Source organism: Canis lupus, chromosome 27 (assembly GCF_003254725.2).
Source record: "Canis lupus dingo isolate Sandy chromosome 27, ASM325472v2, whole genome shotgun sequence".
NCBI lineage: Eukaryota > Metazoa > Chordata > Mammalia > Carnivora > Canidae > Canis > Canis lupus.
The window spans coordinates 38918923-38933036 of record NC_064269.1 but is presented as its reverse complement, the minus strand read 5'-3'; the positions used below and the strand labels follow the sequence as shown (position 1 = coordinate 38933036).

The window sequence follows — 14114 nt, the reverse complement described above, 5'->3', positions numbered from 1 at the left end:
AGGCATTCCTACATGCCACTTTATTTTGGCATGAAAATTTTCTGCTGAAAGATCTTCTCATAGTCCTATGGGGTTCCCTATGTAACAGTTTTTTTTTTTTTCTTCTTTTGCTGCTTTTAAGAGTCTCCTCTTGTTTTTAACTTTTGATGACTCAATTATAATGTATCTTATTGTGGGTCTCTTTGGAATCTTCTTGTTTGGAACTCTCTGGACTTCCTGGATCTGAATGTCTGTTTCTCTCCCTAGGTTAGGGAATTTTTCAGCCATTATTTCTTTGAATATTTCTACCCCTTTCTCTTTGTCTTTTCCTCCTGGGGCTTCTTTTTTAAGGTTTATTTATTTTTATTTGAGAGAGAGAGTGGGGGGCAAGGGGCAGAGGGAGAGAGAGAGCATCTTTTTTTTTTCATTTTTATTTGAATTCAATTTAGATAACATATACTGTATTGTTAGTTTCGGGGGTAGAATTTAGTGATTCATCAGTTGCATATAACACCCAATGCTCATTATATCAAGGGCCCTCCTTTGTGCCCATCACCTAAGTATCCCATCCTCTCACCCACCTCCCCTCCAGCAACTCTCAGTTTGTTGCCTACAGTTAAGAGTCTCTTATGGTGTGCCTCCCTTTCTGTTTTCATCTTATTTTTCCTCTCTTCTCCTTGGTTCATCTGTTTTGTTTCTTAAATTCCAAATATAAGGGGCACTATGTCTCTGCCTCTCTGTCTCTCTCATGAATAAATAAAATCTTTTTTTAATTCCAAATATGAGTGAAATCATATGGTGTTTGTCTTTCTCTGACTGACTTGTTTTGCTTAGCATAATACCCTCTGGTTATATCCACATCATTGCAAATGGCAAGATTTCATTCTTTTTGATAGTTGAATAATGTCCCATCATATAAATGTATATACATGTGTGTGTGTGTGTGTGTATCCCATTATATATGTATATATGTATACATATAGCCAAAATATGAAAAGAGCCCAGATGTCCATCAACAGATGAATGGATAAATAAGATGTGATATATCACATATTTTGGCTATTGTGCACATTGCTGCTATAAACATTGGGGTGCATATGCCCCTCCAAATCACTATATTTGTATCCTTTTGATAAATACCTAATAGTGCAATTGCTGGGTTATAGGGTAGTTCTATTTTTAACTTTTTGAGAAAACTCCATACTGTTTTCCAGAATGCCTGCACAATTTTGCATTCCCACCAAGAGTATAAGAGGGTTCCCCTTGAGAATCTTTTAAGGAGATTCCACAGAGCCCAACATGGGGCTTGATTTCACTACCCTGATATCACGACCTGAGTGGAAATCAGGAGTTAAATGCTCAACTGATTGTGCAACCAGGTCCTGCCTCCTTCCTGGGACTTCTATAATGGTATCCCATAAGTCTCTTCAGCTATCTTTACTTTTTCATTCTTTTCTTTTCTGATTAAATGAATTTCACTGTCTCTCAGTTTGCTTATCCTTTCTTTCACTTGATCTAGTCTGCTACTGAACCTCTCCTCAATTTTAGTTCAGTAATTGTATTCTCAGTTCTATGATTTATGTTTGGTGCTTCCATATATTTCCTATATCTTTGTTAAAATTCTCACTTTGTTCATGCATTGTTCTCCTGACCTTAGTGAACAACACCTTTATGGCTATTTTTTGGACTCTTTATACAAAAAAATCTCTTATCTCTATTTTATTAAGTTCTATTTCTGGAGTTTTACCTTGTTTTTCTGTTCACAACATATTCCTCTGTTTCTCCACTTTTCTTGACTCTTTTTTTTTTTTTTTTAGTTTTTCTTATTAATTTATTCATGAGAGACATAGAGAAAGAGGCAGAGACATAAGTAGAGGGAGAAGTAGGCTCCCTGAATGGAGCCTGATATAGGACTGGAGCCCAGGACCCTGAAATCATGACCTGAGCCAAAGGTAGACGCTCAACTACTGAGCCACCCAAGCACCCCTTTTCTTGACTCTTTGCATTGGTTTCTACACATTAGATAAAACAGCCTTCACTTCTAGTCTTGAAGGATTGGTATCATGTAGGAGGAGATGAACCTTATTGTTCAGTCCATCCTGAGCCCTTAGTTGTCTCTCAAAACTACGTGATTGTTAAGCCACCTTTTTTGTTCTTAGTGGCTCCCAGCAGTTTAGCATGTACCAAGACCTGTCAGTGTCCCAGAGGGGAGGATCTTATCACTTAAATGCAAGCTTATTAGAAGCTGGACCCTTAGGCAGTAGCTTTTAAAGTAGGCAAATAGATCTCCTTCAGAGAAAGACTGAGAAATGAATATTTTTATCTGCTCCCTCTGAGCCCTAGGACAATAGCTGGTTAAGAACTGTTTCTTTTGTGTGGGAAATATCAGAAAGGGAGACAGAACGTAAAGACTGCTAACTCTGGGAAACAAACTAGGGGTGGTAGAAGGGGAGGAGGGCGGGGGGTGGGAGTGAATGGGTGACGGGCACTGGGTGTTATTCTGTATGTTAGTAAATTGAACACCAATAAAATAATAATAATAATAATAATAATAATAAAAAGAACTGTTTCTTTTTGGGACGCCTGGGTGGCTCAGTTGGTTTAGCATCCAACTCTTGATTTTGGCTTAGATCATGATCTTGGGGGTCCTCGAATTGAATCCCACATCACGCTCCATGCTCAGCAGGGAGTCTGCTTGAGGATTCTCTCCCTCTCCCTCCACCCCTCTTCTCTCTCCAAAATTAATATATTTTTTTAAAAGAACAATTTTCTTTCTTTCTTTCTTCTTTCTTTCTTTCTTTCTTTTTTCTTTTCTTTTCTTTTCTTTTCTTTACTTTACTTTTCTTTTCTTTCTTTTCTTTTCTTTTGCCACAATCCTGTGAGATCCACAAACACAAGCTTTGCTAGCCACCAGAGCCAAGTGATCAAGGGCTGCATCCTCTAACTAGCAGCTGCAAAAGCCAGAGCACCAAACAGGTGCACAAGCTCTCCCAAGGAGATATAGGTTACCTGGAGTAGGCCAGAAGGTGAACATGGAGAAAACTCTGCCAGCCTCCCCACATCTGCTTTCTGGGAGGATCACAAGTTAGCCCCTAGATGTGTGTTAAATTAGAAGGCTGCCCCTTAGGCAGCAAATTTTAAAGTATGCAAACATGCCTCTTTCTGGGAAATACAGAGGTAGACATTTCTGTCTGCTCTCTCTACTCTGAGTCCTGGAGGGCATCTCATTAAGAACCATTTCTTTGTTTGCTATACCCTTGTGGGTCCTGTAGATACAAGCCCCATTGTTTTTCCTAGCTAGGTATTTGGGGACCCTGGCCCTCAAGTGGAAATCTTAAAAGTTAGGGCATAAGATACTGGGTCCATGCCTTTGCTCCTCAAGAGAAATTGGGAGTTGTGAATTCTTTCCCAACTGTATGTTGCTATGCCATGGTAGGGGTAAGGGTTATGGCAAGATTGTGTCCCAGACTTTCCTACCCATTTTGAGGTGGGTATTTTCTCATCCATCCAATGTATAGAAGTCACTGATTTGATTCCTGGATTTCTTTCAGAGGAAACTGCTCCAAGTGTAGCTATAGATTAGGTGAGTCCATGGGAGGAGGTGAATTTGGGAGCCTCCTATGTTGCCATCTTGGACCAGACAATACCTGGTTGTTTTTAATACAGTCTGTTACACTGCATTAAATTTCACCAGTGTGGAATTGATTCTAAAATATCCACTTTAAAGACTCTTAGGAGAGGGGCCACTGGGTGGCTCAGTGGTTGAGCATCTGCCTTTGGGCTCAAGTCATGATCCCAGGGTCCTGAGATTAAGTCCTGCATCAGACTCCCCACAGGGAGCCTGCTTCTCCCTCTGCCTGAGTCTCTGCCTCTCTGTGTATGTCTTTCATGATTTTTTTTTTTTTAAAGACTCCTAGGAGCAACATTTGTTGCATTTATTAGGAGTTTTTGTTTTCCTTATCAACAGTCCATGAGATCAGATATACTAAGGAAACAGGAGGAGATTTGGCTACTTTGAGCAAGGGGAACAGAGGAAGTCTGTACTGGGTTAGAGGGTTCAGTGGGGTTCAGTGGGGCCTAAAAGCTGGTGTGAGAGACCCTAAAATGTAGGTCAGACACAGGAAAGGAAGCAAGAAGAGCAAGAAGACGTCATGGCAAACCACTTCCCCCTTGCTCACTCTGCTCCAAACACACTGTTGTGTCTTATAGGTGCCAGGCAGAGTCCAGATATAGAGCCCTTGCTCTGGCTCTTCCTTTTATGTATATCACTCTCTCCTTCCAGTAGCTGCCTAGATCCTCACCACTCCTTCAGGTCTGCTCAAATATCAACTTCTGTCTCACTCTCTTTTTTTAAAGATTTTTAATTTTTTATTTATTTTTAAAAAGATTTTATTTATTTATGAGAGACACACAGAGACAGACAGAGACATAGGCAGAGGGAGAACCAGGCTCCCTTTGGAAAGCTTGATATGGGACTCAATCCCAGGACTCTGGGATCACGCCTGAGCCAAAGGCAGATGCTCAACCACTGAGCCACCCAGGCATCCCTAAGATTTTTTGTTATTTATTTGACAGACAGAGTAAGAGACAGAGAGATCATGAGCAGGTGGGAAGGGTAGAGGGAGAAGCAGACTCCTTGCTGAGTAGAAAACCCAATGGGAAGGCTCAATCCTAGGACCCTAGGATCATGACCTGAGCCAAAGGCAGACACTTAACTGACTGAGCCACCCAGGTGCCCAAATGTCAACTTCTCAGTAACGCTCACCCCAAATACCCTACATAAAATTTCAATAACACCTGCCCCAGCACCTTTTATCTCCTTTATCCTGCTCCCTCTTTTTTAAAAAGATTTATTCATTTATTTGAGAGAGAGATGGGGGATGGGGAGGGCAGAGGGAGAAGGAGAGAGAAACCCAAGCAGACTCTGTGCTGAGTGTGGACCCTGACTTGGGGTTCAGTCCCACATCCTTGAGATCAGATCTGAGCTGAAACCAAGAATCAGATGCTTAACCAACTGTGCCACCCAGGCACCTCTCCTTATCCTGCTCTTTTTATTTTTCTATGGCATTCATCATCTTCAACATTATACATACATATAATTTATTGTCTGTCTCTCTGCCTGAGGGGGATCTTTGTCTATTTCATTCATTAATATATCCCAAGCACCTAGAATTGTGCCTGGAACACAGTAGGCACTCAGGAAACAATCACTAGGGGCACCTGGGGGCTCAGTCAATTAAGCATCTGCCTTTGGCTCAGGTCATGTCCCAGAGTCCTGGGATGGAGCCCTGCATTGAGCCCCACATCAGGTTCCCTGCTCAGCAGGGAGCATGCTTCTCCCTCTTCCTCTGCCCCTCCCCCTACTAGGGCTCTCTCTCTCTCTCTCTCTCTCTCTCTGTAAAATAAATAAAATCTTAAAAAAAAAAAAACAAGGAAACATTCACTGAATGGTGAACAAATTTATACACCAGATATTTAGATATTTAAGACACCAGACCCTATGCCACCCATGTTTACACAATGAAGACAGACACAGTCCTTGAATTTATGAAAATTACTGTAAAGCGTGTTATCTGATGAAACTAAGACACGTAGAGAAATGAATGACTAGATAACGTGCTCACCTTGCTAGAAAGTGTGGCCTCTTTACAGATAGACATTTTAATCCAGAGGAATGGCCCTCTGATTTAAGGATTTTAGCCTGGCTATTTCTGAGCAAGACAGTCATCTGGGTATGTCTCAAATTACACAGAGGAGACTACCACACCCACACAGCCACCCTGCCAGAGCCCTGACCACAAAGGAGTCCTGAGACTACCACCTACCTTCCTCATTGTTGAGACATTCTCTGTATCTGCCAAGATCTCAGCAAACCAGAAATGCATCCAAAGAGGGTAACTGTGAAGAGTTTAATGCAGGGGCTAACCATAGAGGGCCAGGCAGGGTTGAAGGAAACCATTGAGGGATGGTAAAGCACTCTGGGGCTGGCAAGAGCTGGAAGCCACTGCCCCTCCGAGGTATGGAGAAGCACGGGGAAGGGAGCAGGAGCCAGCCAGGCCTGGAGCTTCAGAGGAGGGCTACCTAATAGGAACTGGGGCATTCAGGAGAGGAATAAAGCCACTGCCCATCAGCAGCCCAGTGGTAAGTGAGCCAGGGGGATGAGTGCCCATCCCATTCTCCTCTCATCCTCCAGGTCCTGAGGCGCCTCCCATGGGCTGACGAGAAGCCAGAGGGCAGAGGAACCCACTAGAGGAGATCCACAGTGGTAAAGCTTCTGGGGTGCAGAGCAAGTGGAGAAGGGTGGGGAGCAGGTATGGAGGGGCAAACGGAATATCTATCATACTCTCTTTGTCTTCCTTTGGTCAGGCTGGGAAACTGAAGCACAAGCAGCTAAACCTGGGGAATCTGTACTCCATATGAGGCACGGGCTTGAGGCTTTAGAGTAGTGAGGAAAAGGCACAACACACATTATTCAGTCCTGAGAAGAAAGCAAACAGCTGTGTGCTTTTCTGAGCATCACCACAGCAACCACTGCACTGCCTTCCAGACCTAAGCCCTGGGAATGGCTGGAAGTCACTTTTTCCATCACCCACCCATTCCATTCCTGTCCCTCTTTCCTTCCTCCTCAGTTCCAGAGTAACTTCCCTTGTTGCATCCATTCCCAAAGAGAGTTTTTAAGAGAACAATGGATGGCAGCTCTGGGAGGGATGGGGGGCACTGGGGGGGGGGACTTTGGGTTGGGACAAATGATGTTATGTTGGGAGGAAATAACAATGAGGTGGCACAGGGGGTGACAGAGAACCCAGTGTGAAGGAGAGCTGGTTATGGGGGAGTTATCTATGAGGGGTGACCTGGCAACCTAACATGTTTAAACTGTTGTCAATAAGCAACTTTTACTGTGTTGGCAACATAAACACGTATCAAACTGTGGCTGCCCTGCCTCTGCACCCTGCCGGTGAGATGGGAGGAAGGAGGCTTTCATTCATCCTTCCTTGTCAGTGCACCGAAAATGATTACCAGTGAGCAGCAGGTTCTAGAGGGGCATGGCAACAGGTCTCCCTTCAGAGACTACTAGAAGAAGGATGTGCCTTTTTGCTTAAAAAAAGGAAGGGAAGGAACCATAGCCTTGTCTGACAACTGCTTATGACACCCTTTTGTGACGCTGGTGCCTAAGAGGCCTCCATGTCCAGGTCAATCCTGCTGAGCTTCGTTACTATAGAAATCAGGGCAACAAGGGGTGGCCTGTAAATGCAATACTTCTCCCTCAGGCCTCTCCTCATCCCAGCTCTGCATCTCTCACAGCATATTTCCCTGCATCCTCCCCTCCCTCCATCCAATTCCAACCTGTCCTTCTAGACTTGGCTGGTTGTAATTCTTTATCTACATCAAGGATTTAAGCTCTGGTCATTAATGCTACACTCTCTCTGAAATTCCAAAGCATGCAGTGGTTATAGTACTGAGTTTTCACCCACCATTACCCACTTCTTTTTTGATGTGGATTGCCTGACTTGCTAACAAAAAGTCTAGAACCCTTTCACATCTAATTCCATTCCTGGTACACAGGGTAGGCTCTCAGTCAGTGCACTCCAATTCAATGAGGACAAGAGGCAAACTTCTAGGATATACCATTAATATCAGCTGCTGACAACATGAGTATTCCCTATGAAAGGGTATATATTACCCCTTACTCTGCCAACCAGGTATGAGAAAGCTCAGTTTATCCAACTCAATGAATACAGATGACATTGGCATCATGATTGACTTGTAGTTACCAAAGCACACCTTTGTAGACTATCTCATTTGAACCACACAGAAACTTTGTGACCATTTGACAGATACAGAATTTGAGGGTCGGAGAGGTTAAGTAATATGACTCAGGACACATAATTAGTTCAACACACAGGTCCCTAGTCTCCTAGCCTAACACCTACTATAGTATGTGCACCTAGGATCCGGTTTAACACTTAGTATCCAGGGGCGTCTGAGTGGCTCAGTCAGTTAAGTGTCTGACTCTCAATCTCAGCTCAGGTCATGATCTCAGGGTTGTGAGATGGAGCCCCACATCAGGCTCTGCACTGGGAGTCGAGCCTGCTTAAGATTCTCTCTCTCTCTCTCTGCCCCTTCTCACCCTCTGTTTCTCTCAAAAACAAAAAAGGCAGAGATTGACAATATTACACCCAGTATCCAAAGACAAGCAAAAAAAGGCTATCAAGCTGGGAGCTGACAGATACAACTCTACTCCAGATTGGAATACAACACTGAAAGAGAGAGATAAACAATGTGACCCAGGAGGAGGGAAAGTCATCACTCTGCCCAACTCACATGTCTTGATAACACAATCTACTGGAAATTGGGGGAAAGAAGACAAATATGAAGATTCACTAAGGTCTTTGGGCTGCCAGCATGTTGGTCTGAGCTCTCAGAGCCCAAGGGTCCCAACCCCAGCTGAGAAGCTCAGAGGCATGACCGCCCTGCCCAGGACCTGCAAGAAGTGAACCCCACTATGTGGGTGAAAAGGCTGGTGCCTGGTAAAGAAACAAATCCTATAAACCTGAGGCAGAGGCCCAGAGAGGTTGAGAAGGGACATGACTCCAAAGGAGTGATACAGATGCTTCCATTGAAAGAATCTGGGACACTGCTCAAAGTCAGTTGCAAAAAAAATGGGTTTGGAAGATGAGGGAATGGGGTCACTGGGCATTAAGGAGGGCACAGTGATGTGATGGGCGCTGGGTATGATATGCAACTGATGAACTGCTGAGCTCTACATGGGAAACTAATGATATATTGGCTAATTGAGTTTAAATTTTAAATTTTTCTTAAAGAAAAATGAAAATAAAAAAGAAGAAATTGGGCAAACAGGGCTACACAAGAAAATTGTAGGAGCCGTCTCGTAAAATTACAGGTTCCTAGCGCCACCTTGACACTACTCACTCGGTCCTTGGAGCCGTGGTTTTCGATCTCAGCTGCACACCAGAATCGTCCCTATTGCCCAGGCTGACTCCTGGGTGTATCCAGTGGGAGTCCCTAGAGGGAAGAACCCAGGCTTTCTTCAAGTCCTGAAGGATACTCATCGAGCAGCAGCGTACGACCAAGTTTGAGAATCTCTGCTCTCCCATGGGTGAGGGGTCTGTGTGCTTATCATGCTCCCTAACTGATTCTAATGGGCCTTGAGTCCACCTCACTCTGCTGGCAAGTATTTGGGAAACTCTGCTAAAGGTAACTTCGCTTAAAGCCACAGCGTGGCCTACGAAACCAGCAGGGCTAATGGTGGCGGCCAGAGGCCAGGTCCTGGGACAACACGGATGATCAGCAGTGGGACAGGAGAGCCCCGCGCCCCGCCCCGCCTCCTGCGCTCGCTCTCCCGGCGCCGTCCTCCACCTGCAGCCGGGACCCAGGGGCGCCTATTCCCTCCCGCTTCCTGGGAGCAGGGCTGCGCGGGGCTGTCCCGGGGAGCAGGGCAGGCTCTGGGCAGGCGCCGGGACCCCGGGCGGCCCAGGCCGGGCCCCCTTCTTGGAGCAGGTGCCCCCGGGGGCCGAGGACCCCGCGCCGCAGGGCCCAGGCGAGCACCCGCGCCTCCCTCCCGAAGCTCTGGCCCCGGCCCCGCCCCGGAGCCCCGGGCCGCACCCCGCGGGAGCCCCGAGAGCGCCGGGCCGAGCACAGGGGGCACCGGCCGGGGGCGGCAGCTGACTCCTCCTCCCACCGCCGCGGTGAGTCACCCGCGGGAGCCGCCGCCCCCCGCCGCGGGCTCTGGTCCCGGAGGCCGGCCCGGGGCGCCCCCTCGCGGCCACACGGGGAGGTGCCGCCCGCGTCTCGCCCCTGCCACGCTCCCGCCGCCCGCCCCGCCCGCGCGCTCTCTCTCTCTCTCTCTCTCTCTCTCGCCCTCTCTTTTTCTCTCTCCTTCTTGCCGCTGGGCAGGGACCTCTCTCCTCCCCTGTCTCTTCTTCCTCTCATTTTCTCTCTCTCCTCTTTCTCTCTCTCTCATCTCTCATTCTCTCACAGTGCATTGTCGTTTCAAAAGATGAGTTTGGGGCCCCCGGGGGGCTCAGCGGTTGAGCATCCACCTTCTGTCAGGGCGTGACCCGGGGTCCCGGCATCGAGTCCCACATCAGCTCCCCCATGGAGCCTGCTTCTCCCTCTGCCTGTGTCTCTGCCTCTCTCTCTGCATCTCTCTGTGTCTCTCATGAATAAATAAATAAAATCTTAAAAAAAAAAAAAAGATGAATTTCTGCACCCTCTCGGGGACCCCAAGCCAATGCCACATTGGAGCAGGAAGCCGAGAGGTCCTCCCCACCCACCCCAACCTCCAAGAGGAAAGACCAGACCCTTAGCTTCCAGGGAGAAGACCAATGACCTAGGCTACCACCTACCACTCCTATTCACCTCTGTCCCCACATGGGATGTGGGCCCAGAGAACAGTGAGCCTGTCTGGCTAACCCCCACCCCCACCCCCCCACTCCCCCACTCTGCCAATGCAAATCGCAGGATTTTCACCCAGTAGACCCTCCATGAAAATGTACCAAATGAATGAATGGGTGAGGGAGTTTGGAGGTCAGGGGAAGGGGCAGGCAAAAGAAAGCAGGGGTCCCCACCCACTCCTCCAGCTACACTTATTCCTAGAAATCTCACAAGACTTCCTCATCAATGGGCCGCCTCCTCCTGCTTCATCCCCAAGGAACTGAAGCACTACCGGGAGCAGCCCCCCTCCCCCAATTGCCCACTCACCATGTCAAGCCCAGGGGGATCCCACGCCTGGCCCCCAGGGTCCTGAGCGCCAGCCCTCAGCCTGACACAACTACCCATTTCCCCTTCCTGATGGAGTCTGGTCATCAAACAGCAAAGAATTCTCTGGAGATGAACAGGGGACTGATGATAGAGGCCAGCCTTTACTCATTACGTGTACCAAACATCTTGCTAAGACTTTTACGTGCTTTATTTTATTTACATTTTAAATAAATAAATTTTATTAAAGCCACCTGGTGGAAGTAGGTGCTCTTATGTGTCCATCCTCAAAGAAAGAGATAAAGAGTTAATAGCATAATGACAATTTGTAGAGAACTTAATTATTTAGGCAACACTTTCATTTAATTCCACAACAATCCAAGGAATGAGGGATCATTCCCCTGCTTTACAGATCAGCCAACAGGACAGGTCTTTAAAAAAGTAAATGATTTATTCAAGGTCACACAGCTCCAGCCCTCGGACACTGAGCCTTGGTGCTTTTTCCATCACTTCTTCCTACCTCCAAGCAACAAAAGTGACTCACTCTCTTAATGCACTCCACATCCAGATTCCAGCACCCATGAGTAATGTACTCTGCTGGTAGCTTTTGCATAAAAAACAAACCTAAACAGGGGCACCTGGGTGCCTCAGTCTATTAAGGGGCTGACTTGATTTGGGCCCAGGTCATGTTCTCAGGGTCATGAGATCCAGCCCCACATCCAACTGCCTGCTCAGCGTGAAGTCTGCTTGTCCCTCTTCCTTTCCCCCTTAGTCCCCATTCATTCTCTCTCTCTCTCTCTCTCTCTCTGTCTCAAGTAAATAAATAAATAAAATATTTGGGGGGGGGGCGGGAAACTAAACAAATCGTCCTGCTAAGGACCCAGCTCCTGGGGACCAGGATTTCTTTTTCTCTGTTATATTCCCTGTCACCTCTGCAATGCCTAGAACAGTCTACATATCTGAGGCTCTGTAGAATTATGTGGAATGAATTAAGTCTCTACACCAGATGAGGCCAAACAGCCCCTAGCAGACTTCAAAAAAATTGGAAGATAGCGAAATGAAGCATTGGGAAGTGGGGGACAATTCTGCTCCCAAACGTCTCCAGGAAGAAAGGACACTTTCTAGGGCTCTGTCAGCTGCCAGTCTTCATGCCTCATGCCCTGTCAAGGTCAGAATTTTCTTCTTCAGATCTAGCCTTGAACATGCTCTCGCTCACATTCCCCACATACTTTAGGGGCCAGAAGTGAGGTTGGTGGCCTTCTGGCTTTTCATGGCTGCTTCCAGAAGTTATGTCCCAACAACCACCCCTGACATCCCTTATAAACATCCTTGAAGAATTTGGGCATCCAGCTCTAGTACCCTGTCCTCCCTCTTGCTGTCATCTGGCCTCCTGGCCACTCCCCTCCCTTCCTTGAAGACTTAGCTCCTGGTCCGCATCTAGTTCTCCACCCATCTCCTCCAGTTCCTTCAGGCAGCATCAACATCCACACATATGACCTGTTATCCTGGGCCTCTTCCTTCCTGATGACAATCCTCCCCCTTCAACTTCCCATTACTGAGCCATACCTTGGATCTTATCATGTACCTGAAACTGCCCCGCCTCCCCAGGCACCTGTCCCATCATCCCAGTTCCGGTCACCTGCTCAAGGACTTCCTGTAAACCAGTCCTTTGGTGTCATAGAGATTTCCAGCCTGTCGCCCCTCCTCTGGCTTTTCTTCCCTCCCCACCAGCAGACGGTTAATGGATCGTCATTGGTCACTCCCTTGCACAAATCCTCAATCCCCTTTCCTCCCTCACATCATAATCACCTAACAAAATCTCAGCCCCAGATGAACTTCTCCAGGCCACACAGTCAAGCTTTGCTGGAGAGCACACATCAATCAGGCAGATGACATTGCTATGATCTCTTGCTTACCACCCTCCAGCGGACCCCAGTGGCAGCCAGCGATCCTAAGACATTTCTTTCTTTTTTCTTTTTTTTAAGATTTTATTTATTTATTCATGAGAGACACACACAGAGAGAGAGAGGCAGAGACACAGGGAGAGGGAGAAGCAGGCTCCATGTAGGGAGCCCGATGTGGGACTCGATCCTGGGTCTCCAGGATCACACCCCAGGCTGCAGGCGGCGCTAAACCGCTGCGCCACCAGGGCTGCCCCCTAAGACATTTCTGAAGCAAGCTTTCTCTCCCACTCTCCTTGTCCCACAAAACTGTTCTTGGCCCCCTGTCCCTCCCAAATTTCACCTGACAGCTTTCTTCTCACTTCTCCAGAACACAGAGCCATCACACAAGAGCTTTCCCAACTTTCTATGACCAAATTCACCCACCTACACCAGACCCCATCTCCTTTCCTCTCCTGACACCCCAGAGAATGGGTCCCTTCTCCCAGAGACCAATAGTCCACAGGAGCCCTGGATCCCATCCTCTCGACTTCTCCTCTTACCCCACTCTGCCACCCCCATCATTCCCTCCAACACTGACTGAGCCCCAGTTTTCTTTATTTTTTACTTTTATTGAAGTACAGTTGACACACATTATATTAGTTTCAGGTGTACAACATGTAATCCTACATTTCTATACATTATGAAATGCTCACTACCATAAGCATAGTTACCATCTATCACCATACAAAGTTATAATATTATTGCTTATGTTCCCTATGCTGTTCACCCCCATGATTTATTTATTTTATAATTAGAAGTTTGTACCTCTTAATCCCCTTCATATGCTCCACCCATTCTCCACATCTTCCCCTCTGGCAACCACCAGTTTGCCCTCTGTATTTATGAGTCTGTTTCTCCTTTTTTGTTTATTTGTTTTGTTTTTAAGATTCCATATATCGGGGGCACCTGGGTGGCTCAGTTAGTTAAGTGTCTGCCTTTTGGCTCCGGGTCCTGAGATCAAGCCCCACACTGGGCACTGTGCTCAACAGGGAGACTTATTCTCCCTCTCCTTCTCCCTTTGTTCTCTCTCTCTCTCTCTCTCTCTCTCTCACATGTGCATGTGCGACATGCTCAAATAAACAAATAAAATCTTAAAAAAGAAAGATTCCACATGTAAGTGAGATCATATGGTACTTGCCTTTCTGTCTGATTTATTTCACTTAGCATAACACCCTCTAGGCCCATGCCAATGTCATTGCAAATGGCAAGATATCATTCTTTTTTATGGCTGAGTAATATCCCATTGTCTATCTACCACACCTTTATCCAGTTCATCTTTCAATGGACACTTAGGTTGTTTCCTTATCTTGGCCATTGTAAATAATGCTGCAGTAGACATGGGATGCCTATATATCTTTTTGAATTAGTGTTTTCATTTTCTTTGAGTAAATACCCAACAGTGGAATTATGGGATCATAATGCTATTTCTATTTTTAAACTTTTAAGGAACTTTCATACTGTTTTCCATAGTGG

The 14114-nt window shown here is 46.5% G+C and overlaps 2 long non-coding RNA genes across 2 annotated transcripts in view; one reads left to right on the top strand and one right to left on the bottom strand.

The window, feature by feature from the left end:
* LOC125753792 (uncharacterized) overlaps positions 1 to 10844 on the bottom strand; it is a 48045-nt gene extending 37201 nt beyond the window's left edge. Inside the window, exons 1-2 of the long non-coding RNA XR_007406355.1 lie at positions 10702 to 10844; positions 8911 to 9003 (exon numbers count right to left, since the gene is read on the bottom strand). This is a non-coding gene — a long non-coding RNA (uncharacterized LOC125753792). The remainder of the gene's footprint in view (positions 1 to 8910; positions 9004 to 10701) is intronic.
* Positions 5365 to 8921, top strand: LOC118352571 (uncharacterized). The gene is made up of 3 exons (XR_004809853.2): positions 5365 to 5873; positions 6173 to 6244; positions 8135 to 8921. It is a non-coding gene; the product is annotated as an uncharacterized LOC118352571 (long non-coding RNA).
* Positions 10845 to 14114: the final 3270 nt, after the last annotated feature.